The sequence below is a fragment of the Epinephelus moara genome, chromosome 24 (genome assembly GCF_006386435.1).
Source record: "Epinephelus moara isolate mb chromosome 24, YSFRI_EMoa_1.0, whole genome shotgun sequence".
NCBI classification, from domain to species: domain Eukaryota; kingdom Metazoa; phylum Chordata; class Actinopteri; order Perciformes; family Serranidae; genus Epinephelus; species Epinephelus moara.
In genome coordinates this window covers 20,266,436-20,282,189 of record NC_065529.1, presented here as the reverse complement: position 1 = coordinate 20,282,189, position 15,754 = coordinate 20,266,436, and the positions used below count along the sequence as shown (strand labels likewise).

The following is a 15,754-nucleotide window of genomic DNA, read 5'->3' as shown; positions in this document are numbered from 1 at the left end:
AAACGCAGCTATGAGTTGTACATCTATAAACATCAAACTCCCCCGCCTTTACTTCTCTTTCTCCTTCCATCCTTATTGTCCTCCAAATCCCATGCCACTGAAGTGAAAAAAAAAAACAATATCAAGAGAAAGTCACGACACAAGTTCCTGTAATTTTGATCATATTGAAATGTGTTGCATTTAATCAAAAGGCTGGTGTTTGCCGGTCTCCCTGCCATGCGCACCCCAAGGCGTGCACATCAGAAGCCGGCACAGAAAGGCCACATTAAGTGTTTGATGGCAGCCCAGAGACGACACAAAGAGGCTGTTTGTAACTAATTAGGTTTCGTTTGCCTCACCTAGATTTTAATTATGATTGGGCATTTCAAAAATGTTCACACCAAATATCTAGGTGCCTTCTGTCAAGCTTCTTCAAAAAGGTGGGCAGGGAGAGGTAAAGGACAGTTGCTAACTAGCTTAGCATAAAGCAGCCTATTGTAGGTATACCTGACTCAACACACAGTACCCAGAAAATAAACATTGTTATATTTGAAGTGCAGTGTTGTATGAAGTGTGCTTTCTGGCACAGCATTCTTTGAATCATGTTGCCCCATTCATATAATATCAAAGATTTTAATGTTTTTATAGCAATTATATACATCATAAATCTTCTAACGCTAATTGACTCATAAAAGCTTCATGGTACGGCAAACCTCTGCTTCTCGCTGCAATTACGCAGCTTAGTTTGTCATTATAAAGATCATGGTAAATTAAATTTGGACCTCCAGGAAATGTTTTTAACATCTAAAGGTATCCATGCAGGAACTGACTTTGCCCCTCCCCTCGCTACACTGCTTGTACATACACTGCAAGCTGTTGTAGGAAAGTCACAGTTTTTCTGTTAATAAAGGCTGCCGCCTCTCATGACCAAGTGGAGCTTCCATGTGTTGCTTTCTAGCTGCTGGTAAAGTGAAGGGGGTTGACCCTGAAGGCACTTCGGTCCTGGAGGTAAACAGATCTCCCCTGTGCTTTCTGACAGCGGTTGGGGAGCTGATACAGGAAGGGAACTGCTCCTTCAGTGCTCGTAAGTGAAAGTGAATGTGAAAGCCAACCCCAGATTCACTCTGGTTTTGAAACGAGCTTTGTCAATTTGTCATTTTGCCTTGCTATATTTGTGTTTTTTGGTGCTGTTTGCATGAGTTTTGTAGCTTTGTCTTGTATGCGTGCTGCTCATAGACTGTTCAAATAATGGACATAGCTATCGTGACATCACCCATTGGTCTGTGGACTGCTGTTTTAAAGCCTCAAGTTGGGCATTTTGGCTTTCGCCATTGTAACACGGGGGTCTATAGACCCTTTTAGGGCCGATATCACAATGCCGTCATTTTATTAGCTGGAGGCAATACATGACTCGCCACCACAGGGCTGTAGGCTACACAGGAGTCTTGAAATGTCATCTTGTTGTGTTACTGGGAGCCAGAATAGAAGGAGTCATGGCTCATTACTCTAATTTTGGAGCCAGCCTCAAGTGGTCATTCAAGGAACTGCAGTTTTTGGCACTTTCACATTAGCTTCATTTTTCAGCCTTTAAGGGATGCCACTTGGTGCTGCTACTACCTGGTTGCTACAGTCCTGACGTCACCTGTGTGTCACTATTGGCTGGAGGCTAAAAGGCACACCCAGAAATGTCCTGAACATAGAGAGCAGAGGTCACAGTCTCTGCCAATAAATACACCACCACACACTTCCAGTGAATCATAAGTGATGATTCAAAGGGGTTATTTTTGTATGAATCTATACCTTGTTTTGTTTTTTTCTTAGTAAAATCTTGCCTGGAATATATTTAATAAGGGCCCCAAATTTACTGTATTTTCAAGGTGGTTCGGCTCTCCCATCACATTCATAATTAGAGCTATCAGTCTTGAGGCTTACCACTCATTCAGTGTGATCCAAACTGATCATTTTGAGATTTGTGACCACCTTAAAATGATTCACTAACAATTCCAAATTATTATCTTACCAGTCCTTTTCTTTCCACCATGACAGATTGCAGCCCAGAGGAAAACATTCAGCAGCTGAGGAGCTTCAGCGCAGACAGGTGATTCACTTCTAATGGATGTTAATGTGGTGGACACGACTGAGGATATTCCCAGTGGTGTACACTTACAGTTAATTGATAATTGAGGTCTATGAAAAGATGCACATTAAATCATGGCCAATGAGCCTGCCTATAAGGTTGCAGCAATTTAAAGAACAAGTCTCTAGAGTCTCTTAAGGTTTCCCACAACTGAAATGCACTCTGAATGAATAATTAAGGCGGAAATATTCTTAACTCATATTACCTTACTTAAGACATTACAATTTCAAACATGTAGCATATGCATAATGTTGAAATGCATAAACACTTTCACCTCCGCCAACTCCGGGTTGCTCAATCCTCTAATGACTTCCTTGATGTCTCCTTATGTTACTGTTTGATCTGCATGTTTCCTGTGAGCCCATGTGCTGAGCTGTGATTCTGTGATTTACTTAAATCCAATATTTTCTCATATTTAACATTAATGATCTGCAACAGGTTGCACATACATACACGACTCTTTTGCTGCTCTTTGCTACCACCTGATAGCATAAATGTTTATTCTACAGTAGAGGCAATGCGTGAAATCTTTTTGGATTTTCCACATGCATTTTACATTTACAGGTGCAAAGGAAGTTGTTAAAAACAATTAGGGCATGTACTGGCTTCCTCATTGCATTCATAATGTTTGATGATTTTTGCAGCTCTCAACTGGCCTGGGTGCTATGGTTGAAATCATCACATTAAAGGAGCACTTTACCCCCCAAATGAAAATTTGTGTATCAGTTACTCACCCTGTGTTACCTTGAATTTGTGAAGAAAATTGTGTTTTTCTTGCATGCCACCACAGTGAACAAAAAATCCAAAAATGAAGAAAACTCTTGATAAATTGGAGTAAAAGGGGGCCATGTTAAACAACAGCAAAACAAATTCAAAACATCAATTTACAAACACTATTTGGTCCGCTTTAAACAAACCCTGGTCTGCTTCCACGGATAGTTCGGTTCATTTGGAGTGGTGTGAACGCTCATTCAAACTCTGGTGCAGACCAAACGAACCAAGCAAGTGAACCCTGGTGCGGTCTGCTTACAGTGGGAAATGCAAACAGACTATCCAGCGAACCAAAGAGAGGAAGTGAACCAAAGAGAGGAAGTGAACCAAAGAGAGGAAGTGACATAGAGCACATTGCATTTTGGCGTTTGGCGTTCTTGTGGTGACCAAGCTGCCAGAAGGGATGGATTTCCGTTTTCGGTCCTGGCCAATCGATGAGCCGGTTTTTCTTCTTCCTCATGCTTTTTTCTTCCTTGCCATTGGTCGCTTTGGGCAATACCGCCCCCCCAAATGGACAGCTGTTGTAACTGCATGACATTGTCCAGGTGGTTTGGTCTGCTTTAAAAAGTGCAGTGTGAAAGTGAGCTGAACCAAACTAAGGTGTGAAATTTTTCGGCATTCCCCGCCCAATCGAACCCAATCCCCCGGACTATCCAAGTCTCATTTATCCAGTCCCATGCTCAGTACTTCCAAACACAGGCAATTCCAATAGAGAACTGAAGTGAAAGTTAAACTTATCAGTGCACTCTTCAAACCCAGACTCCACTGACAAAAGCAGCAATTTTACCTCACTAAACATGGGAGCTGCTGTCTGTCACTACATAGCTCAGTTACTTTGTTTGTGTTAGTGTGTGACTTTGCTGAAACTGAACTAAACCTTTAAAACACTTAAGTTACACAATAACACAAAGTACAGATGGAAGCAGCGGTAGACCCGCAGCTCCCCTATTCAGAGAGGAAAAATTGCTGTTTTTGTTAAAGGTAGGATCTGGAGGATTTTCAAACAAAAGAAAATATAGACATACACAAATGAAATCCTGCTTAATCATCACCTATGGGCTTCTACTCATGTGTGGTGGTGACTCTGTTTGCAGAGCTCCTGCCCTTTAACTGTATTTTGATGTTTTTGTGAGCTCGGACCGCTTCTGGGCGGAGATTTCCCCAGCCAATGAGAGAGCGCAGGTGCCGTGCCCGAGAGTGTCCGAGTGTGCACCAGTGCGAGCCTTGCCTGAACCTCTTCTGTGAAGCTTTCTTCCGTACCTCCGGGCTCCGTACACCCGGGAGAGTTGAGCCTGATGGGAGGGGCCAAATTTGAATGTGTGTTTACAAACAGCAACTGGAAAATCCTCCAGACCCTACCTTTAATGGAGTCTGGCTTTGAAGAGAGCATAGATAAAATTTCACTTTCAGCACAGCTCCCCGTTGGCAAGGGGAAGTTTGGGAAGTACTGAGCATATGACCAGATAAATGGGACTTGGGTTATACTGCACAGTTGTGTAAGAGCAATTAATCAAGACTTTTATCCGTTTATGGATTCCTTAGTGACCATGGAGGCATGTGAGGAAAAACAAAGCTTTCTTCATAAATTCAGTGTCATACAGGGTGAGTAATTAATATACAAATAAACATTTGGGGAGGTGAAATATTCCTTTAATAAAGACATTTCTTCAAAATGAATGTGCATGATGATGCAAATGTATGAAACATGCATGGAAATCATTAATAAAATAAACTGGTGCAATGTTTCACTTCAGCATTAATAATACAACATTCCCCTGTATATAAAACAAACACTATTAGATTTGAATCTTTAATTTTTACAGCATTAACTTTAATAAGACAAAATGATCATCGTGACTCCACTGGAAACTCTGAACTTTACTCACAGATCATATATGAGTAGACTGTGCATCTGGAATTGTTGATTTAGACATAGTCAAGACTTTAAATGATTACATTATAATAATAAATACTATTACTTACTATAAACAACAGACCTGGTGAATGTGTGGTTTCATCATCAAAGATGACAATATGTTAAGTTGTCCCTGTACAAAGAATGAAAGCACTAAACAAATGCTGGTAATCATCTTGTCACAACAATCAAGAAAAACAAGAATTTTGAAAGTCTTTAAGGAGTTATTTGCCCAAACATCTTATCATTGTCTTAAATCTCAACAGAAATAGCTTTAAACAGGTATTTCAAGATGTTTCTATCTCTTCTCATCTGGCGGCGCCGTGCGAGGATGGCGTGGTTCCATAAAGACAGAGGATCCTGAGAGCTGAAATGGGATCGGTGCGACTGTACAAACAGATCAGACAGGTTAAGCCAGATGATATCCCGTAGCCGTGCTACCTAGCCATCTTGTTGTTAGCCAATTAATGGCTCATTACCTGTTTAGTCGGAGCTGCGCCACCTCAGGTTACAAGGCCACCAAACCTGCACTTCACCCACTGGCTCAAATCTGATTAGTTTCACCTAATTGGCACAGATCAAATGCTGTCTTTGCTTTTCAGTCCGAAGGATCGAGTTTCATGGGCAGTGAAAGAGATGTTATTGACTAGTGGTGGAGAACAAATACTGATTATTTGCCAGGTATTGAGGATGAAAACATTTTTGTTTGTTTTTAAAGCTCATTGTCATCTGTTAATATGTTACAAGGAATACACAAAGTAGTAGATGACTGTGATCACTTTAATATCTCTATGAACACAGTCTGTTATGTTGTGTTTTTCTTTAACACTTAGTGTACATAGAAAGGCTGCAAAATCTGTCTTTATTTGTTTTGTGATGTGGTGCACAGCTCTAGTGCACACATCCTTGCTAAGCGGTATGTTTGCACAGAATTATATGTACTATGCATGTGTCTGCACAGATGCAGGTTAGTGTATTCTGTGTGTTTTCAAGGACAACCGGGACTCTTTTCTCTCTGATCAGTCAGTTCTTGTATCTCTCTGCTCACTTAAAATGTTTGTTCTTCTTGCCAAACACAGGCCCATTAATAGTGCATGAATAAAAAAAAAAGAAACAAAAAAAAAACACGAAGCAAATAGAGAGCAAAACAGCAGCAAACCACCAAACAACCATGCGTACATTTATTTAATATTCTCTGTGCTTTCAGCCCAAGCTGCTCGGCCTGCGCACTGTCTAGTCAAATCATGACGACCAAGATTAATCTAGCTCTTTAAGAAAAAAAACATCACTGAGCACTGTATGCAAAACAGCTTTGGGTTGTACACTGTAGGTATAGAAGGGGAGAAGTGTTTTATTTAAGCATCTTTAAGGTGCTGTGTCTTTATATTAACTGTATTATGGTATAGCTGGGTTCGACAGAGATGAAGCAACTGCCCATTTTGCACGCAGTCCTTTGATCCCGGTTTGCACAAAGCGAACTTTGTACTCAGTCTGATGCGTTTTATACTCCATAAAAATATTCCCATGAGAACTTACAGTGGGCCCGAAGTGGAACTGGACGGATGTGAACGCAGTAACTCAGAGCTAATCAATGTGTTAGTGTTTAAGTGTAAGATAGGGAATGGCTTTGTCCAGAGGCCTTTCACATGGTAAGTGAGGCTAATCTCTTAGTATTACTATGGCCAAACCAACCATTTCTAATGGCAGACAGTGGGCTTTTGAAACTCACTGAAAGCTGGGTGGTGTGATAGACTCGGGGGAAATTTCCTGGCAAGTGCTGAAATTCAGCTGCTCTTTTATTCACATAACACACACAAATGTCTTTATATCTCTCAATCAAAAATACACATTCCCCCTACCTCTCTGAAACACTGACACTCTCTCTTGCACACACTCAGAGCACGGGGCCAGGTGGTGTGGTTAGTGCCAGATCTTGCTCTCTGCTCTCCTGAGTGCAATTGGTAACCTGAGCTGCCTGTTTGAATAACTCAGTTATCCCAAAAGCTTCCTCGCTGCAGAGACATCATGGACCAGTGCCCAAAACACACTTTGTCCAAGCTCCTGATAGTCACTGACTGCGAGATGAATATTGAAATTCGGCTTTGAAAGTCACTTTGACTGTCTTGAGTTTGCTTATCATGAGAAAAGAGTTAAGAATTAAAAGTTGGCTCGATAGCCTCACGGGCGCAGCTTGTATCCAAAATCTGTCATCCGAGTGTCACTCGGTGTAAGTTAGTCTGTGTGAATGTGTCAGCTGATGGGATGCGACAGCCAGGCCCGGGGCCTCCTCATTTAATTAGGAGCCCGCCTTGTTTTGGGGAACTCACAACCAAACCTGTCTCCCATCATCTCCCAGGGCATTTTCTATTTTGAAACACCATTCACTGTAAATTTAGCTCAGACGTGTTCTGCTGTAGATGTATCCTCCAAGTATCCAATGTTCTGCACCACATCGAGGATAAACTGTGCCTGTCAGGGCTTTGCTCGCTATCACTGTCACTCAGTTGTCCTGCAAATATTTGTCCTCACCCTCTGCCCCCTCCCAACACCACCAAGTAAACCTTACATAATACTTTTAATTTCCTGCTGTCCTTTGCTTATGTTCCCTTGTTTTTTGTCCAAACTTTGAGTCAGAAATGTGCTTTAAAATGTATAATGATCATGATGACAATTTAATAATCAGAATACTTTTAAGATTAATTGTAGTTGTTGGATTGGTAACAGACATTAACAGTGTCTATGATTCTTTTTTTGAGTTTGGCCTCAAGCTAGTGTTGAGTAGTAACTTAATACTCTGAAAGAGAACTCTTTCTAACTCCCTGTCCTTTCATCGTACAGTGTCGACATGACGATGACAGACATTTGTGTAAAATTAAATGATAACTTCTGGGAATATTTTTACAGTGAAAGTGAGACTCCCATGAGGTCTTCTGAACAGTATCAGGTGTTCTATGTCAAAATGTGGCACAGAGAAACTTTTGCTTTTGTATGTATAAAAAAATATTGACTTCCTGACTTGGTATTTTGACAACTTCTCTAACCTGTCAGGTACTATAGTACCAAAAGTATGACACAGATGATGAAAGCAGTCAGTGCAAAACTCGTAATACGGGGACACAAAGTTTTTTTTTTTTACTGTATACAAAAGTTAAAACCAAGCAGCAACCTCAGGGGCTGAAAAATGAAGCGGACATGGAAGTGCCAAAAACTGCAGTTCTTTGAATGACCACTAGAGACTGGCTCCGGAAGCCAGTCCATCCCCATAGACCGTCATGTTAAAATGCCCAACTTTACAGCAACAATAAACATGTTTACAGCCTACAAAATAAGTGCTGGTCTCTATAGCTTATTTCCCCGATCATGACAACTGTACAGGGGATACATTTTTATATAACTCACCAGTTTACGTTTTAGTAAGGCTTAAAGCTACGCATAATTAAGGGCGGGCTGCTTTGAGTGACCGGCTTCTCAGTCAGATCCACCCCTTACTCCTCCATAGCGCCAGCCTCTCGCCAAAATATGTCAACTCTGGCTCCAAAAAACCAAGGTGGTGACGGCCGACGTGCTAGAGACAATTATAGCTACAGACACATTCCATATGTAGTTTACACGACATGCCCCTACAAACCCTGCCCAGCACCACTACAAGACAAACCCACCATTGCAATGGCTATCTGAACCCTGCTACAATGCAATACACTGTAGTGAATAAATGAGGGCAAATATAGCAATAATTCACTTCATAATCCATTATACATAAAGACCTGATTCACTCTATAAGTAATGAGATGTAACCCTTGCCATTACCTTTACCCTTACCTTACCTTAACCACCTCTCTTTTAAGCTAATATTTCATAGCTAGCTAATCACAAACTTAAAATTTTCACCAGGGCTTCTGCTTCCAGGCCAAGGAGCCAATGGGGCTGATCGTGGAATGACGTCAAGCTTCACAATGCGAGTTCACAAACCATGGGTGACATCTAGGTAGCTAAGTCCATTATCTTTGCCGTCTATGGTTAAAACTGGCATCTCAGAACATTCATGACAATACAACTGAGAACATGACTGACTAATGTGTATAAAGTTAAATAATAAATGTTAAAAAATGTTCTTTGGATACTTTATATTTGTGTCTTTTTTCATTTATCTCTCGTGTTGTCCTTTTGGCTCTTTATTTGATAATTTTCTAATATTCTTGTATGTATATTTTTCATTTTTTAAATCTTGTGTAAAACAAAAAGGCAAGCAATTGTACATGGAAGCCTGTTTCTAACTGTGCATATAACAATAAACATGTTGACTTGACGTAATAATTGAACTCAAGTGTAGATTTCAGCGGGAATGCAAGGGATATGTCCTCAACAGAAGAAGAAAAGAAGAGGGAAAATTCAATTTTTTCACTCTCTTGTCATACATATGGGCCTAAAATACACACATGCACAAACATGACCTATACATGCATTAAAGGGAGAGATGTCAGAGCGAGGGGGCTGCCCATGGACATGTGCCCCAAGCAGTTGGGGTTCAGTGCCTTGCTTAAGGAGCCTCGGAAGTGCCCAGGAGGAGAACTGGCATGTGTCCAGCTACCAGTCTACGCTCTATATTTGGACTTGAACCAGTGACCGTCCCATTCCCAATTCAAGTCCCTATGGGCTGAGCGACTGCCCCAAATTCCCAATATTAGGAATTCTGGCTGAGGACTTTTATTTTGACAGAATTTAAGACATAAACACCATAATTTGATGCAGAAAAAGCACAAACTGGTGCATCGAAATATAGTGTTTTGTGCTCGAAATCTTCTAAATCATCAGTTTCACGTGTCCCCCAGTGTTAAACTGAAACCTACGCCCTTGGTTGAATTAAATATAAAACATAAGAATATATTAATGACTAAGTAAGATCCTGTTTTACTGGTTACAACATAAAATCCACGGTTATGTAAAACTGTGGGAAAGGCGACTGGTTGAATTATTAATGTATTGCTCTCTCTCTCTCTCTCTCTCTCTCTCTCTCTCTCTCTCTCTCTCTCACACACACACACACACACACACACACGTCCCTGTCACAGCGGCAGTCAGCCCAGGGGCGCCCTCTATGGGCTCAGCGCGGCCCTGCAGCAGCAGCAGAGCGCCTCCTCCCTCCTCCTGGAGCCGGAGTTGCATTCCAGTCCTCTCCTCTCCATTCACACGCAGGGAGCCGCCGGAGTGAGAGCACCGCCGCTCCGTGACCAGAGTGGAATGTCCCCAAGTTTTGGAATTTAAAACCATGGCGAGGATATCTAACCTACGGATCACTTGAACCTGTAAGTACCGTGACAACTCCGGCGCGGGGCTTTTTGTCGCGTGGAAGGAGCGGGTTGTTTTTTTTTTGGTGGAGCCGGCTCAAATATTTAGGTTACATTTTTTCCCCTGCTCCCTCTCCATTGCTCCGTGTGGTGAGTTTGTCGTTGTGTTTCACCCCCTTTCCTCGCGTCTCTCCGTGGTGTGGTTTCTCCACGAGTTTAAAGCCCAAACCCGTGCGTGGAAAGCAGGATATGTAGAGTAGCTGTAATATGCAGTTATATAGGTGTGTGTCGGTGTGTGTGGAGGCTCGTGTTTGTGTTTGCGGTGTGCTGTGTGACCACTAGTCGGATTAATCCACAGCAAACTGTAAAACTGCGCATAATGTGACGCTTTAGCTCGCTAACTTCATGAATATGGACATTTGTGTGCTTTAATTATTGGCGGTAAGCACCTGGCGCGTGAGACTAAAGGAAACGTGGGTGTTTTTGTAAGTAAGCTCGGATTTGGTGCAGTGTAAGGTGAGTTTGTGGCTGCTTGGCTGCGGTGAAAACACACTTTTCTGATGTGGAGACGCTTCCTCGTGCTGTAATGTGTCATAAAAGAAAGCTCCCGGACCAGTTGTTGGGGACACGGACTAGCAGCTAGCAGGCTTATCTGGCTGTTGCATTGCCTCAGAGGAGGAATGCCACCACCTCCACCTCCACCTCCACCATACATAATTACAGGTATTCACGGAGCTGACACTCGCTGTCGCCGGGATAAATAGTCCGGGGAGGCTGGAGGAAGCTGCATGTCTTTACATTAAACATTTGCTGCTTGTTTTCTCCCCCTCCACACACACACACACACACACACACACATTTTAATGCATCCTGCCCCGGCTTTCCTAAACGGACCTAAGGGAGGAGTTGTGTAGGATGTCTCCAGAGGGACGTGGTGCTTGCCTTTTAAAAACAAAAAAAATCGATTCACCTATTAGCTTTGAAATAATTAGAAATTGTGTTGGTGTGCTGTGAAAAGACGCGTTAATCTGCAAACGAATGAGAGGCAATTTGTAAAGCTTTGTTATTCGACAGCAATTGAATTCCCCTTTTGAGCAGGGATGGAGTGGCGAGGGCTGTCTGTGGGTGTGTGGAGTGCGCATTGGTTGTCAGCTATTGAAAATGCTCTCATTGCTGTATCGGATTCTCCTCAGTTCTGTTTTTTTTAATCAAATCCTGGTTAACCAAATTAGACTACCCACCCCGACCCCGCGCGCACTACGTGAATTCATTTGGAGCCCATTTTAAACATGTATTCATGAATCATATTAGATGAGCAAAGGCTTAGACATAATTTTAACCTTTTTTGGGAGGAAGAAGAGGGGGTGTGGGGCCAGGCTGGAGCCTATCACAAAAAAAATACTGCAATATGCATTAATATGTAAGAAGGAGTCCTGCTTGTGTTTACTAGTATAGGTATTGATGGGTGTATTTTATGCACAGGCGTTATGTGACTGACATGATAACTCTTGATCATAAGTGACATGACCCAATTTTGCCTCAGTTCAGTCAAGCAGCAGCTCCTTATTGACAGTTAAACGCGGTGACCATCATTCACATTGAAATGATGTGGGATTTGAACCGTGAAGTGAGTGTTTGTTTAGGAGGTGGTGCCCAGTCGCAGCTTTAAATCATTCAACCGCAGGCAGACTGACATGTCACCAACCACACAACAGATGTGTACCTAACTCGTTCAGTCAAAACAAGCATTATTTTACATCAGTTTGTGAGTGACAAGCGAGGAGTGGCAGTAACTAACCAAACATAGCAATGACTCCATGTGTGTGCGAAGACTACGTAATCGCATTTTGTTTTATTTAGCTGAGACAAGGGTGGAAGTGACACAATGTTCCAGGTTGCCTGGGTGAAAAGTGTGGATCAAAATGATATATGCACATGTGGACATGTTCTTATGTGACTTAAAATAGGAGCTGAATTGGGAACAATCTGTACGAAACATGATTATCCCGCCACGTTTTCAAAAAGTTCCCACCTTGCACAGCTGCGATCTTCAGAAAATCATTTTTTTTTGGCAAAAGTGTGACCTTGCATGGCATTTCACATGAAAGCTGGCAACCCAGCCAGAAAATTACAAGCAATTTGCCTCAATCTTCCCTAATTATGATACAGATCTGCCCCACAATAGACCAGCAGTGTCATGCATTTTGAAAGTCTGCCCCGTCCGGTCTGGCTGCTGCCGTGAAGGGTAAATCTGTGATGTCCAAACTTTGGAATTCGAGCTGACATGTGCACTTTGCACCCCACCGGTCCTGCCTTTGTGTGGCTCGCCCCCCCTGTCGCATTCCTCTGGACCTTTCAGTGAGTGCCATATTTAAGGTCTAATTAGATTGTAGATGGATGACAAAGCAGCAGAGCTGTGCTCAAGTGAGAACTGAATCGTGGCTTGGCACTGTAAAACTGGCCCTGAATATTCTGTCTCATATTGATGAAGGATTTTAGAGAAAGGAATTAAATGAGTAGATATGAATTGAATTCCATCACGCTCACATGGGACTTTCTCAGTTGGAGTGAAAAACTACTTCTCGGGGTCACTGGAATTGTTTATATATGTGAGCGGACTTTAAGTGCATAACTGTATTCTTCAGGGTACGCTGTACTGTGATTCATTGCTTTCATGCGGCGAGTCGATATATGGACTGTGTTCACGCTCACAGTGTGCTGTGTCTGTGTGTGTGTGCTGCTAGACTGCAAAATCCAGCTCCTTTTTCCAGTTTTCCTTACTGTTCGACATTTTAAACCAGTGTGACAACCTCATGTTTAGGCATTTCCTCTTCTCGCCTTTTCTCTCTGCCTACTCCTCTGCCGTTCTTCCTGCCTCCAGACTTATGCTGCCACTCAGGCTTTCTTTCCTCGCTCTCGCCTTCTCTCTCCCTCCCTTCCTGTCAGGAGCCCCACCGTCGTCTGCGACTACCTCCATCCTTCCACGCCACCTCTCTCTCCGCCCTTACCTTCATTTTTCCGATGCGTCTCCCCATCATCTCTCCTTCGCTCTTACTCTTTGTCTAGTTGCGTGCTGGTTCTTCCATCCCTCTCTTCATCTCTCTCTGTCTGTGCAAGCGAAAGGCCTTCCTCACTCCTCCATCGTCATCCTCTCTCTCTGTCCAGACGGCCTGGCATAATTTTCAGCAGTCTTACAACTCCCCCATTTTCTGTTTTTCAACCAGTTCTCCAGTACATTTCTGGTGGTATGACTAGTCTTCATAGCTTGGCTTGGTGCACGATGAAGCATTTACTACAGCTTTAGGAGGATCCCCTCTCAAACCAGTACAGGGGTTATAAAGGCGGCGAGTGCCTGGCACACCATGGACTTAACTCTGTCCCCCATGTGCGATCGAGGGCTTCCTTGGCACGGCAGCGCTGTAATGCAATATCTGCTTTCATATCCTAGCCAGTGGAGATGGTGTGTTTTTATTACATAAGTTTTCATTTCTGTCAGTCTTGCTAAAGAGGTTAGCCGCGTCGCCGGCGCTCTGCTCCGAGTGTGTTTTCATTCAATCTGTGTCCGTCTGTCTTTTGCTCTTTTTCAACACCTCAGTTCAAGTTTCCTCTGTTTTGATCTTCACTTCCTTCCTTCCTTGCTTCTGTCACATCCTCTCCTACTTTTCCATGTTGTCACCTCTCCATCTCTTTCTGAGCCCTGTCCCACCCTCTCTCTGTCTCTCAATTTGAGTGTTTTTACTCTGGGGTTTGTGTGGCGCCCTGAGGCGAGGAGCCACACAGCAGCAGCAATATTAAAACGCACTAAAGAGGGACCAGCAGCAGGGCTCTACCCGAAGGCCTTGTCGTACACACAACCACACACACACACACACACACAGCTCTCATGGTGCTAACACCTCTCCAGCCGACAAGCCTTAATATGAAATAAACTCACTCGCCAATACCTGGCGGGCCTGTCTTGACTGACTGCTCAAATAGGAATGACCTCCATTTGGCCCGAATAAGAGGCTGGGATTGAGAGTCAGTGGGCGGTGTTGAACTGCAAAGTGCTGGTGCATTACGAATCATATCAAGGGGTGAGTTTGCAGGTGAGCCAGCAGCATAAACCCTCATCAGCACCAATCAGAAGTGAATTTAAAGGCAGACTGAGTTATCTGCAAGCTTCATCACATTTTTAAGAAGGCGAATGCACTCAGGGCTGCGGTCTTACTTTGGTCCCCGGAAACCGCCCGAATTAGAGTGTGCATGAAGTGAGGGCCAGCGTGGAGAATTTGAAATGAAAGCCTTTTCTGTATTGTTTGATGCCTTGACCTTCTTAAAATAAGATTCCTTGTTGCATCCCTCACTTCAGATGTAGCAAATAAATATGACCACTGTGGTGGCAGAGCAGAAATTTTCTCAGCCAGAAAATGGCTTTTTCTTTCTTTGAGGGAAGCAGCCTTAGTTTCTCTGTCTCTGTCGTGCTCATCCAAGTGAACTGTCTGTTATGTATAATTAATTTTCTCCTCTCTCCCAGTTTATTTTTATCGCCCACTTTTAACCATTCCTTCAAAGGACCCCTCCCCCGCTTCCGTCCTCCACAGTGCCTGCTGAAAGTGACAGCTGCTCGGGTACGGGGGATGCTTTTTGAAGCAGGCACTAAAAAGGCCACTCACTCACGACGACTTGGAATAGAAAAATCTCTGCAGCTCTGACAGTATCAAAAACATGCCTGCTAATCTGGCTGCAAATTGAAAATAAACTCTGTCTCCACTGTAGTCTGTGTAATCTGTTGGGGAACAGAATTTACACGCTCTCCTTTTGTTCAAAGAGTTGTTGATTAGTTTGGTTGACATGTAAAGTGGAGTGATGAGATTGACTTAAGTAGGGCATGAGGAACTTGTTCACCGTTTTGCAGGCACTTAATTTCATTGACAGGAGCAGTGCATTGGATTTATTTTCTTGTGAAATCAAATTGACAAGCTCTCATAATTTGTGGAATGGGCTCTCATCCAAACCAAAGAAACACTGGTTGTGTTTGACCCTTGGTCCCCTGGCACGTCACCACTGAGATTGAGTTACAGTCATCCTGAAGGTTCTGCCTGAAGGTCCAAAGATACAGCGTTGACCCCGGTTCCACTTCTGACCCAGTGGCCTTGTGTAGAAATCCCTCCGCCCCCACAGCTAGTGGGCACGGCCTCGGCATATGAGGTTTCCTCCGCGGCATGCCAATGCTCTTGTCAGCATTCTGTCCGTTCCCCCTCAGACACTGACTCAGACAAGCAGCTCGGTCCCCGATTTGTGTGGACATAAAAAAATGGCTTCTCTTGTTGCATGTCTTCCTGTGAATAAGAGCTGGGGCCTGTTATCGATCAGGAAATCACGGTTCCTTCCGGTAACCTAAGACAACAACTATACTGTCATCTGCATTGTTCTTTTATTTTATTTCTTGGCTGTGCAGCTGGCAGGGCAGGTTACACACAGTACCATCTGTTATTATGCTGTTCCTGTATAACTTGTATTTTTTTCTTGCGTAGTTTCTGTAGAGTGAGTCTTCCAAAATCCTTCTACAGGATACGTATTGTTTTTGCATGTGTTCCTCCGGTCAGGCTTTAAACTTCCTCACTGAAGAATAAGAACCATAGACTGCATAAATATAACGGATGTGGTAGAGCAGGGTATTGGTAC

The 15,754-nt window shown here is 43.1% G+C and overlaps 1 protein-coding gene across 5 annotated transcripts in view; it reads left to right on the top strand.

The window, feature by feature from the left end:
• Window positions 1-15,754, top strand: part of LOC126385438 (plexin-A1-like) — a 294,361-nt gene that overhangs the window by 64,722 nt on the left and 213,885 nt on the right. For 4 of the 5 annotated variants that reach the window (XM_050037155.1, XM_050037152.1, XM_050037154.1 and 1 more), the window contains exon 1: window positions 9,977-10,105. The exons of the other annotated variant lie outside the window; for it this stretch is intronic. The gene's annotated coding sequence lies outside the window, so the exon portion shown is untranslated. Of the gene's footprint in view, window positions 1-9,976; window positions 10,106-15,754 lie in introns of those variants that run through there. 5 annotated transcript variants of the gene reach the window in all.